The sequence below is a fragment of the Solea senegalensis genome, unplaced genomic scaffold (assembly GCF_019176455.1).
Source record: "Solea senegalensis isolate Sse05_10M unplaced genomic scaffold, IFAPA_SoseM_1 scf7180000017754, whole genome shotgun sequence".
NCBI lineage: Eukaryota > Metazoa > Chordata > Actinopteri > Pleuronectiformes > Soleidae > Solea > Solea senegalensis.
The window spans coordinates 149,616-162,541 of record NW_025322513.1 but is presented as its reverse complement, the minus strand read 5'-3'; the positions used below and the strand labels follow the sequence as shown (position 1 = coordinate 162,541).

General features: G+C 43.4%; 1 long non-coding RNA gene across 1 annotated transcript in view; it reads right to left on the bottom strand.

Annotated features, from left to right (window-relative positions):
- Positions 1-6,705: 6,705 nt before the first annotated feature.
- LOC122764903 overlaps positions 6,706-12,926 on the bottom strand; it is an 85,120-nt gene continuing 78,899 nt past the window's right edge. Inside the window, exon 3 of the long non-coding RNA XR_006359899.1 lies at positions 6,706-10,431. This is a non-coding gene — a long non-coding RNA (uncharacterized LOC122764903). The remainder of the gene's footprint in view (positions 10,432-12,926) is intronic.

The window sequence follows — 12,926 nt, the reverse complement described above, 5'->3', positions numbered from 1 at the left end:
AATTCTGTATTGCTCCCCATTATTCCACGAGGTCCGAGGTTAGGGCCACTTTTACACGGTGAGTGTGGTTTCGGCTGTCTTGTCAAATTAAACCGACTTTCAAAAGCCTTACGATTTAACACTGAAACATTCCTTTTTTTTTTTTTTTGACGCTAGTTCTAGACTTAAATTAAATATTCTGCCCTTTCCGAAACCACGAATGCATAATGTATGCGCACACGTCAATAAACTAATATCTCTGCAGTTGAAAGGGAGCCTTTTAGGCCATCTGTCTGTGATCTCCGAACACTGCCGATCATAGATCTGCACCGAGCACAAGTCAATTGACTAGCAAAACCTTCGGTGACCTTAAAGCCTCGTTTGCCAAGTCGTCAATAGACAGACAATGTCCTAGATTTACAGGACTTATTTTTTTGTTTGTTGTTTTTTTTTTTTTTTAACGCCTTAAGATTCACACTTCCGTCAATAAAATCCCCACGGCGTCTATCTAACAGCTGCACGGTGTAAATAACAATCACCTCCACTAAATTGAATTCAAGCTCAAACGCGACAGTGTCACCAGTAAACAAAGCCCTTGGAATCGTCAGCTTGGTCTGAGGTTTTGAGCGAGCGGTGTAACTGAAATGTCAATGTCAATGCGGAGTAACTGCTTCTGACTTTTGGGAAGGAGCCATCACTGAGAGAGAGAGAGAGAGCGAGAGAGCTTTGATCAAAGCTTGACTGGGAATCCCTCCTAAAAGATTAATGAGTTAAATGAGCTGGACATGACACAAAAAAACACACTCACTCATGAACACACACACACAGACACACACACACACTGCGCAAAAAACACACACACAGCTCAGATAGTGAGATTCCGAGATTTCATATCTCCGCATAGGGGGACCGTGATTGGTTGGAAATGGTCCATTACCAGAGCGATTGTATCAGATATTCGGGAACCCTGTGTCTATGCGGCCCAATTAGAGAACATTCACAACCAAACAACAACGGATTCTGCAAATGTTTGCTTTTTGTATCATACTTCACATTTTGCCTCTTGTCTCGTGTGTAAATTCATAGTGCGTGACATCATCGAAGAAGAGGGACAATGGAGGCTGGCGGACGAATGTGTTTCCATGCGTTACATCTTTATTAGGCTACGACCACTGATGCTGATAAAATAGCTATGTCAATGGTTGGTGTAGTGGTTAGCACTTTTGCCTTCGCAGCAAGACGACCCGGGTCCTGTTTGCATTCTGGCAATGAGGTCCCGTCCCCCTATGAGTCTCAAAAGTGTGGAATTAGCATTGCAGTTTCAAGGCTCGGACCAAGTGTCACTGATGGGCATGTAACAAAAAAAGGAACGCGGATATTTCTCGACTAAGGTTGGGAAGCACAATTTTTCAAAAATACTACCCTTATTCTAGTAATACAAAGCTAAATCGGTGAAGTATTCCTTTAAATACAATTCAGCACCTCTGAGGTCCTGGTCCTCTGCTGTAATAATGGACTGCTCCCATTGTTGCCCCAAAGTAGAAGAGTTCAACTATCTCAGAATCTTGTTCCCGAGTAAGGACAAAATGGAGCTTGAGACTGACAGGCAGGCGGGCATTGTAGCGGACAGCTGTGGTCAGGAGGGAGCTGAGCTGGAAGGCAAAGCTATCGAAAGCTTGTTCCAGCCCTCCCCTGTGGTTCTGAGCTTTGGGAGGTGACTGAAAGAAAGAGAAATGTGAATTCAAGTGGCTGAGATGAGTTTCCTCCACATGGTGGTTGAGCTTACCCTCAGAGACAGGGTGGCTCAGAGTGCAGTCGCTCGCTTCACATGCATGAAAGTGAGTCGGTGGAGGTGGTTCAAGCAGCTGATCACGATGCTCCCTGCACACAGTTGATTGCATGTTTTCCCTGACGCGTCCAACGAGCAAGAGAATCGTGTTCAGACTACTAGGAAGAAACTGGGGAAATTATAAGTCTCATCTGGCCTGGGGAACATCTCAGCATCCCCCAGGAGGGGCAACAAAAGGGGTATGGGGGTGGAGGTGGGGGGACTCACTAGATATCATCAACTCAAAATGAGTGGATGGAGGAATTATACAAACTTGTATGTGAGTCTCTGCCTTTCCAGAAAAGGATTGAACCATGTGAGTGAGAATTAGTGACTGTTTGGTGTCAGGCATGTTGGTGATTAACACATGTTTTTAGGATTGTTAAGACTTTTTAACTGATCTAAAGTTCGGCATTGTGCGGTTTGATTCTTCTGTCGTACGACGCGCTCATGACTCTTTCGGTGTCGACCAATCGGTGGCTCTGCTCGCCAGAGAAGGTACTGGGCAGCCTGTGGCCAAGTGGAAAGGGAACTTGACTTGTAACCGCAAGTACCCCTGAGCAAGGTACCCAACTCCCAATGCTCCCCGGGCGCTACTAATTCTAGGATGCAGAGGATTACTTTCCCTAAGGGGATTAATAAAACTAAACTTTAAAAAAAAGCACCAGGTACTATCACTAATTGAAAAGCCAAAAAAGAATCTACCCAGATTAGATTCATGCTGGAATTGTCATGACAATAGCACTTAAATAAATGCTAATTATTGGCCCCCACTTACAAAACGTCACCATCAGATGTTCTCTTTAACACCCAGTATCGTAATCTAACCAGACAATCACAAGGCAACCTCCACACCAGTGTCAAACAATGACTTCTCAGCCTCTCTGCAATCAGACAGGCACTCAGTTGATCGTCCTGTCTGCTCGTGTGTTAGCGAGAATCTAACAACTGTTGTGCTGTGCAAGGATTGGTTGGCGAATAGGTGGCGAAAGTGTTGTTTCATCCATTAAGCTAGCCACAGACTAATCAACTGGTCACAAGGTTAATTACCTCAAAGCAATCCAAATTGTAGGAAGGTACACAAATAATTGGAAAATCACATCTACCAAAACATATTTGACCACGTATTACAATTTCAGGATTGCCAGTTCTCTTTGAACATATCATCGTATCACCAAAGACACACTTGGCCACGACTTTACTCCGCCTACCTGCCGATCACCCAGTCAGTCAACGCTGTAATCCGTCTGCCAATCAATTGGTTGAGCTCCAGCTTGAATTTAATACCAAACAGGAAGCACTGATTACGCTGAGTGCTACTCAGGATAATGAGAGCAAACAAGGCTCCCCCGCCAGCACATACAAGCAAACAGACACACAAGACATACATTCTTTTTTTTCGTGTGTGTTCTGATTATTTAATAATTCACGACGGCTGTCTGTTTTCTCTGATGACACATCGGCGTTCGCTTGAATCCCATGAATAATGGATGACATTAAGTCGTCTGGATTTGTCTTTTGCACTCCGGAGCGTGCGCATATTCACAAAATGACTAGCGGCGGCTAATTTTTTTCATGACTCTGAGTCATGAGATTTTGAAATTTTTGGCCCGAGCGTCGCAAATTACCATCCATTAACTTGACACTCCCGCCATACTCTAGTATGTGTCGTTATTGAAACCAGATGCTTTTGTTGCATGCGTGTGTGAGTGTGTGTTGAACTTTCTTACTCTACGATAACTTATGGACAGTTTTCCTTTTACTACGAACGTTTTCCTTTTGCAAATGTACTGTATGTGTGTATGAATAGGGCAACTGATATAAATCTAAAAGAGTCTTTTTTTTCCTCAGCCTCCATTCTGCGCTTATTGACGCTTATTAATCAAATTGTGTACATTAGATGTGGTTGTAATGCATGGCAGGGGAGATTGGATCAGACATTTTAACAAGGGTGTGGATAAATAAAGCTATAATGTAGCAAAAAGTTAAGCCCAGACATGTCGGGAGAGTCGAGTCATGAGGAAATAAATGCAGCTTTGACAGCTGTAATACCATTGAATTAGTATCAGCATTAACCACTTACTACTGTCTCTCTCTCTCTCTCCCTTCCCCCCTCTGACATTCTAGTTCCTGATCTGTGTCTCTCTTGCACTCGCCCTCCTCTGTCCACAGTAATTACATGGAATCGATGTGAGGTAAAGAAGCCGGAGAGGAAACGCAGGGAAGGAAGGGGGAAAAAAATAAAAAATAAAAAATAAAAACGTTCAGTGACGGCGGCGCAGCGTCAGCGACAAATGATATCATGGCCAATAAATCTACTGTTGACCGTTTGGGTGATGGATAAAAGGATAAGAGAGGAGGTGGAGATAGACATGGTGTAAAGAGGGCCAAACATCCCCAGAGAGGAAGTAATAAAAATAATTAAGAAGGGAGGGAGGGAGGGGTCGGGTTTGGGGAGATGAAGAAAGAAAAAAAAATGAACAACAAGTGTGGATGAAAGGGAAGGAAGGAGGGAGAAACTGAGAGGCATAAAGAGACAGATGGAAGGAGAGGGAGAGATGGAAGGAATGATTATGAGTGGAAACGCACTCACGTCTCTCAATCAGGATATGGACTCCAATAAATAACATGCTCTCTCTCAGTCAACAGCATGATGTCACCACATTCACACACACACACACACTACAAGGTGGATGGAGATGGCGATGTGGAAGCAACTGCACGGTTTGCTATATAAAGAAAATACAACATTTACTCCAGTGCAGGGAAGAATAAATTGCATTTAATGTTATAATGTTTGAGTAAAACAAAGCCGTTGATGTTTAACGGCCTTGAATTGTGTACCTCGAAAATAAAAGTAAGATATAACGGAAGGCGAAGTTAAAAAAAAAAAGAAAAGGGAAAAGTGAGGAGAAGGAATAGAAAGAGACCAATGTGCAGTTTTTGTGATTGAGTTTCTTACTGTGGAAAAGTACAATGTAGTAAATGATCTGTATTTACAGCACACGCTGTACTTTTAAGCTGCTGGCACGGCGACAAAAAGGGAAATTGGGTTTAAGTGTCTTGTCCGGGGAGCCATCGGTCGTTTAATTAATCCTTCGTCTTTCAAAAACACAAAATGAAGCTATACCTCGACGGGGTGACACTTTTCGAAGGTTTGGCAGTTGACGTTCAAGACGTTAAGACAAAATCTGATAGACGTGCGCAGTCGGAATACGTCCAAAGTGAGGTAGATCACCGTTTGCTGCAAGGTGAGTCACAGCCATCATGATGATTTAGCTTAGAATTGTTTATTAATGTCTATAACTGGGCTTCCTGCCATGTGTATTGTCCTGTCTTCCATCGCGAGTTCTTGTGTGGGACCACAGTTGGCACACCTCAACGCTTTTATCCTAAAACTATATTAAAGTAGGACGTGGACTTCTATTCAAAGCAATGCTTTTCGTGGTGTCTCAACAAAGTGCGGGGCTGCATCCTCCAGAGGAAAAACAGAAGGACACATTTGAAGGAGCCTTCTAAACAGTCTCACCACTGAAACACAACGCGTCTTCTTCCTCAGAGGAAGACGGCAAATGCTGGTGCACCCCCTCACCTCAGGAGAACGTCGTGCAGAGGTCAGGTTCAGCAGTCGATGCTAACAGCTCTAAATATTCAAGGGAATCCATCTGGGCTGTTGCTCTCTGCACTCAGGTTTATGCCGAGGTTAGACCCGAGTTTTAACTTTTCACAAGGATCCAGCAGCTTGAACAACTGCCTGTGATCAGGATTAAACCTCTCTGACTCAGCCATTCTTCCCCCTCCCATCGTCTGTTTTGCACCGACAGTCAAAAATCTAATTCGTGTTCAAGGACGCGTGATTGGCGTGATCTCTGACTCACACTCGTTTCTCTGTGCGGTTTAGCTTTCAATTATTTTCTCTTTCCCCCTTTGTTGAGTCAAGAGATGTTTCCTTTATGCTGCAACTTCCCTCAAGATGTTGTTTTTTTTTTCCTCTCCAGGCAACATGAATCATTTTACAAAAGCAGAATGGAAATAAACTCGATGCACTTTCCTCAGTTTCATAAGCATAGTTGTTTTATACGTGAAGGTCTTCTTGTTGTTGAGTACTGGCAGAAATAATTACGTTAAAAAAGAATAAGTTTCTAAATACCGGTATATTTCTTCATTTTATTCAATGTCTTTTTTCTCCTCTGGCCTTCTGCTCTCATTCATTCGTTCACCGTATACCACTTTATCTGTCACATGAGGGGTCACATGGGGCTGCTGGTGCCAATCCCAGCTGACATAGAGCGAATAAGCGCAGAGCCAACATATAGAGACGAACAGTCATTCACTCATTTGAGCAATTACCCTCTGCATGTTTTTGGACATGTGGGACTACACTGGAGAACTCAGAGAACATGTAAGCTAAACACAGAAAGATCCAGACCAGGACACAAAGCAGCAACTTTCTTGCTGTGAGGCAACAGTTGCTCACCTATGGGCAATTAAGCTCTGCATCGTGTTTTTGGATGTGTGGGACGGAACCAGAGAGCCCAGAGAACCCTGAGAACCCTGGAGAACATGCAAGCTGGACACATAAAGGTCAAAACCAGCAACTTTCTTGCTGTGAGGCAACAGTTGCTCACCTATGGGCAATTAACCTCTGCATCGTGTTTTTGGACGTGTGGGACAGAACCAGAGAGCCCAGAGAACCCAGAGAAGCCTGGAGAACATGCAAGCTGGACGCATAAAGTTCCAAACCAGCAACTTTCTTGCTGTGAGGCAACAGTTGCTCACTGATGAGCAATTAACCCCTGCATGTTTTTTGGACATGTGGGGCGAAACCAGAGAACCTAGAGAACCCTGGAGAACCTGAAGAACATGTAAGCTGGACACATAAAGGTCCAACCCAGCAACCTTCTTGCTGTGAGGCAACAGTGCTCACCTATGGGCAATTGCCCTCCGAATGTTTTTGGACATCAGGACGAAACCACAGAACCTAGAGAACCATGGAGAACTCAGGACAGAAAGGTCCAGACCAGGACGCAAACCAGCAACCTTCTTGCTGTGAGGCAACAGTGCTCACCTATGAGCAATTAACCTCTGCATGTTTTTAGACACGTGAGATGAAACCAGAGAACCCTGGAGAACTCGGAGAACCCTGGAGAACTCGGAGAACCCTGGACAAAAAGGTCCAGATCAGGATGCAAACCAGCAACCTTCTTGCCGTTTTCAACTAATCTTAAAATAAAGGCACTGAAACTGGTCACATCTTGCCTTCTCAGTATTTACTGAATGAGCTGAAGGAGTTGCCATGTTTGGCGTTCTTGTCCCTCAGTCCCATCCCCAGTCGTCCGTCCTGTATCTGTCTACCTCCCGCAATGTCTCCAGGTCTTCATCTTCTCATCATCGACCACCGTGCGAGTGGAGCTTGTATCTCTCTGACTGATTCGGTGCCTGTGTGTGTGTGTGTGTGTGTGTTTTCTCCCAGTGTTCCTCATTCAACGTCTTTGCTGAACACGCTGCTGTCAGTGATGACGGCGTTCCGTACACTCTCTCTCTCACAAACGTGTGCATTTTGCACGGATCGACTCAGACCTACGGTTTAACGAGTGCGTTATTCCATGTTCACGTTCCATCCGTTTGTAGTGGATATGTGTGTATGTGTGTATGTAGGTATTCATCTCTTTTAATGCCATTGTGAGCGTGTGAAACACTGCCAAGCAGGGCACGGCCTACTCCTGGGAACTCTGTCAGTCAAAGAGGCGAGTGCAATTTGTCAGAGAAATAAGGCACTTTCCAAGACAGACAGATGTGTGCATGTGTGCGTGTGTGACTTGTGGGGCAAAGCTACATCTGGAGACACCGTGAGTGATATGTGCTTCTGCCTCTGTGTTATGATGGCTTTTCATGTCGAGGTATTTGTGTTAAACAGGATTTGGAAGTGAGAAAACCCACACACACACACACACACACACACACACGTTTGTTTGTTTCAAAGACAAAACTGTCAGCTCTTTCTTTGCCTTCCGTGCATGTTATTCATTCCTCCCTGTGCTGATGTGAATCGCTGAAGTGCTGCCTTTTCACCTCTCTCTGTTTACTCTCTTTCTCTTCCTTTTCTTAAAATGTAAAACAAAAAAAAGAGCACAAAATGAAAGATTGATTGACGGCTGACGATGGACTAGCCGCTGTGTTTCACATAAAATATAAGATGTCATGTCATGTCAGTTTTATAGAGTTCCACGTCATTTCCACAGAACTTTTCTAAAGGAAATAGGATAAATAAATTCACCTTCCACACACACACGGCGTCCCATTTGGAACAAAAAGTCTTTTAGTCCCAAACTCTTTTCCATCAGACCTCAATTATAATTCCTCCTGAGTTTCATTTTCAATTTGTCCATCTGTCTGTTTCCATTTCCCTCCCATCATTTTTCTATTTCCACTATTTCTTCCAGTCCCCACAACTATTGTCCTACTTTGTTTTTATTTTCATTTTACATATCACTCTTTCACTAAACTTCTTTTCCTGCTTTCACCTAATCTCCAAAGACTAACATTCCTGTTTCCTAAGACATTTCTGCACAGTTGGTACATGTGTTTGCTCGTGTGTGTGTGTGTGTGTGTGTGTGAGACCCTCGTGACATGGTGCTTTGCGTCACTGGGGACTTATTGACTTCCTTGGACTCTTTCTTGTGCTCCTTCATTGGTTAACAAGCCAAGGCCACGCTTTACCAAGAGTCAAGTGACAAATTGACTCCTTCACACACACACACACACACACAGAAAGTGTAATTTATAGTCGTGCATTCTCTGTGAACTCTCAGAAGAGCTGCATTATGTGGGTCTTTTTCAGCTCCACCTTCTTCTTCTTCTTTTTTTTTTTTCCCCTACTCAAAACCTCAACACACAAATCATTTGAAACATGCTCATGATCATCAGTTGACCTGACTGGCTTCTTTGTTGAATCCTTATTTGTTATGGAGGTAGCCTTGGCAATGTCGGTACAATATTATCACAATGCGTCGGGGGATGACAAGCTGATTGGCTCACCTATTGTTTCTCTGTTTGTGAATGAGGGGGGAAAAAAGAGAATTCCAACTCGATCACGGGTAAGTTTTCCTTCTTTTTTCACTGGCCATTTTATTAGGAACGTTGCTTATTGTACATTTTTAGATACCTTACACTTTAATTTTTAAACACTGGACACTTTATAACGAGGCATTTTAATTGTGTCTAATAATGGTGCTATGGTTTTTACTTTCTTTTCTTCATATTGAATTTTAATTTGTATTCTCTAGGAATTTCACTGCACATTGTGCTGTGTATGATTGCGTATGTGGCAAATAAAACCATCATAAAATGATATTATCTTATCTAGCTCATCTTTTTTAATCCAAATATCGAATCAGTCAATCCCACTGGCTAACCCTAACCCACGGTCAAGACGACCCAATGCTTGGAATGAGGGAAAAACAGAGATTTAAAGTGACTTTGAATGAATGTGGCATGCTTGTTAATGCTTGACAAGCTGGTGTTTTGATACATAAGTCATTCCGAGACTGTAGTTCATGCACAACCCTGGCTAGAGTTTACAGAGAATGCAGTTCTTTGGTTGGAAATGCTTTGTTGACGCCAGCGGTCACAGGAGAATGACCGGAAATGTCTAGAAACAGTAACTCAAACATACACTTGCTACATCCAATGTATGGAGAAGACCGTTCCTGAACGCACAACATTTTTTTTAATTATTATTTTATTATTATTATTTTTTTTTTGTTTATTTATCTTTTTTTGGGGTGGGTTTGTATAATGTTCTATTTGTTTAATATAAAATGAAAATGGTATATATTTTTTTGTTTATTTATTTATTTTTTGGGGTGGGTTTGTATAATGTTCTATTTGTTTAATATAAAATGAAAATGGAGAACTGTTATAGCTCCTGTAAATGTAACCTCCTTATCCTCCAATAAAAAGATTTATAAAAAAAATAAAAAAAATAAATAAAAATGTAAGGTATCGTTAGGACTAGAACATTTCTGCCCCTTCTCCTCCAGGTCGGCCGAATGTGATCACATTTCAGAGCTGTAATCGCAATATAATGACACTGTGATGCCGTGGATAGTTTCACTTCAGGTTATCATAAAGTCAGAGTCTCATACTGATCCATGCTTGGACATGTGTACCTCATAAAGAGGCCAGCAAATGTTGGCAGCAACCCTAACTTCCTATAGTTGCATACACCCAAAATAGAGGAGTAATCCTTACACCAGCATTCTCATTCATACTATCAAGATATCACATCAGCAGGACAACGGCAACTCAATTATTGAAGAGCGAAAAAGAGTAGTGTGGCAAAGACTGGAAGCAGAAATAATAAAACAGTAGAGGAGAGGACGTGAGATTGAGAGGAAGAAAAGAGCCAGGGCGAATAAATTAAAGTCAATCAGGACCATTTGGTTGGACCAGACGAAACAGAACAAGCGGAGGCAGAGACCGGGGGCCTCGGCAACGCACGGCACAGTGACAGTGTAATGAAGATAAAATGCATACTCACCGAGCTGACTGCGTCTCTGAGCGTAGGCTACCACCACCGCGGCCAGGACTACACAGCACAGCGATGTCACAAGGTTTGCCATCTGTAGACACACACAGCAAAGTCATCAGCGTGAGCGAGAGACAGAGAGCTGGCGAGTGAGTGAGTGTGTGAGTGAGTGAGTGAGTGAGCGAGTGTGTCTCCTCCCGCCATCCAGGATGACTGACAGACCCGTAGACACCTACAGCAGCATGGAAGAGATGGACAGATTGCTGCTTCCTGTCCTCGATCTCTATGTGTCTCTTTCTCCTCTCACACTAATAGTCCCCCAAGTGCTCTTCCCCTGTCTGTTAAAGTTTTCTTATTCATCAAAATCCCTTATTTTACTTTTCTCCCACCGCTGTTATCCCTTTTATTGCACCCTCCCCCTCCCATCCCCACACACACTTCCTCTCGTTCCTTCGTTCTCTCTGTTCATCAGCCTAATGGGTCCATCCTCTCTGGGATGGGCTATGGCCAGCAGCTCTTAAAGCTGTAGCACAGCACAAAACAAACACAGCCTTCATGTGAGACAAGACGACTCCAAGGGCAACCCCGTTTTTCCCTTGGCCGTGTCTTTCTCTTTTACTGTCCCTCCCATTTATGTTTTGGACATGTGTGGCCAATTGGACACTTTGGCAGAGTCTAGAAAAAGGTCTGCACGTTCAACGTGAAGCTACTGCATGAAAATTAGCTTAGCACAAAGACGGCGGACAGCAGGAAACAGCACTTCTTGCTCTGAATGTGTGTAAAGCCAGTTATACTTTGACTTTACACACATTCATTTCAGCAGGAAAAGAGCTTTCGCAAATGGAAGGACAGTCACTGAGTTTGAGCTCGTCATAAGACGCGGATAGAGTGTCCGCGTGACGTGGGCAGCACATCGTAGAGAGACCACCGCGGCAGTGACGCGGGGCGGAGGTCACAGACACGAACGCTACAAGAAACAGTTGGAAGAAGTCCAGTTCAAAGAGTTGTCTCTTGGATGCGTGACAAGAAACGAGTGGAGTGGAAGAGCGTTGGTGCACAGGGAAGTCATTATGTGAAGTTGTGCGGCGGAAAACACACAGAGATCCTTTGACTCTGAAAGTAGTGTGCAGTGTGACCTCGGCGTCAGGAAGCACACGTTTGGTTTTTTTTCGTCCCTCAGGTGACACAGGAAAAAAAAGCGGCAAAACTTCCTTAACCCTTCTGGGACCAATCCTGTCGTCGCCGACTTCTCACTGCGGTAACTCCTAGACCAGGGGTGTCAAACTGGAGGCCAGGGGGCCACATGTGGGCCCCCCAATCGATTACATACGGCCCACCCACCACACAGCTGAATATAAGACTAAATGTATTTGCTAGCAATATTTTTATAATAGTAATAAGATATTCAGTTGAAATCACTGTGTTATTAAATGTATTGAGATTAAATTACATATATTAAGGCTGTTTTAATTACAGTTACATTTTCTATTTATGTCTCTGTTTTTGTATACACCATTTTATATCAAAACAAGCACTTTTACTTTGCAATTCTGTCTAATATCACAATGAATATCTTATATTGCCCACTCGCTAATAAATAGTTGTCTAGACCGGCCCCCTCTTGACCACAATAGATGCTCATTGGCCCTCAGGTCATTTGAGTTTGACACCCGTGTCCTGTGATATCTAGAAACTTCAAAAACTATGGACGATCTGGCGATCTATGCACGTTGTGACCCTATGTCAGCGTTTTTCTTGACAGTACTACAGGCATCATGAGAGGATAAACACCTATTCTTGTTTCACATCTTATTTATTACTGCTTACAACTGAAACAGACAACATAGGAGGTCAGAGGTGATATTCACCTACAAAAAACAAACAAAACTATAAGCCACTTAGAGTAGAATGAATTCCCAATCCAGCTCAGGCCCACATATGTAGGACGGACGGATTAAAGTGTGGCCTCGCTTGTCTCTCGTCTTGCTTTCCCGTCCCTCCTCCTCCTCCTCCTCCTCCTCCTCCTCCTCTGCTCGCTGCTGAGATTAGCTGTGGCTAAGGTGCCAGTGTCTCCGTGAGTGGAGAACAGTGTGAGCACTCCAAAATCGAGGCAAAGAAAGGAAAGTGGATTTCCTTGTTCTTTTTAATGCAAGACTCCAGCTGTTAGGAACCACTGTCATCTCCCATTACATCCTGTTCTTTGTTTAGCTTTTGTCCTCTCTTCTTCTTTTTTTTCCCCCACATCTCTTCTTCTACCAGCACCTTCCTCGAATCTTTCTTCCCATCTTCACTTCGATTGTCTCCTTCAGGTCGTACACTTCACTCTCTCTGTCCGTCTTTGTTAAGGCTGGACATAAACACCACTACATCTTGTTTAAGCATCTCGGGGAGGAAAAAAAGAAAGAAAGAAAGAAGAGAACCATAGCTGCTGAGTATTCCTGAGTGACGTTCAAGAACATGCAAAAGCTTTTAAAGTCCGATGTCAAAAGGCAATAAAACGGTCAAAGACGTTAAACACGCGAGGAGGGAAAGCGACTTAGCGGCGCTTGTGAGGAAAAGCTTCTCATCGTGGAGATCAAGCAGAGGTTT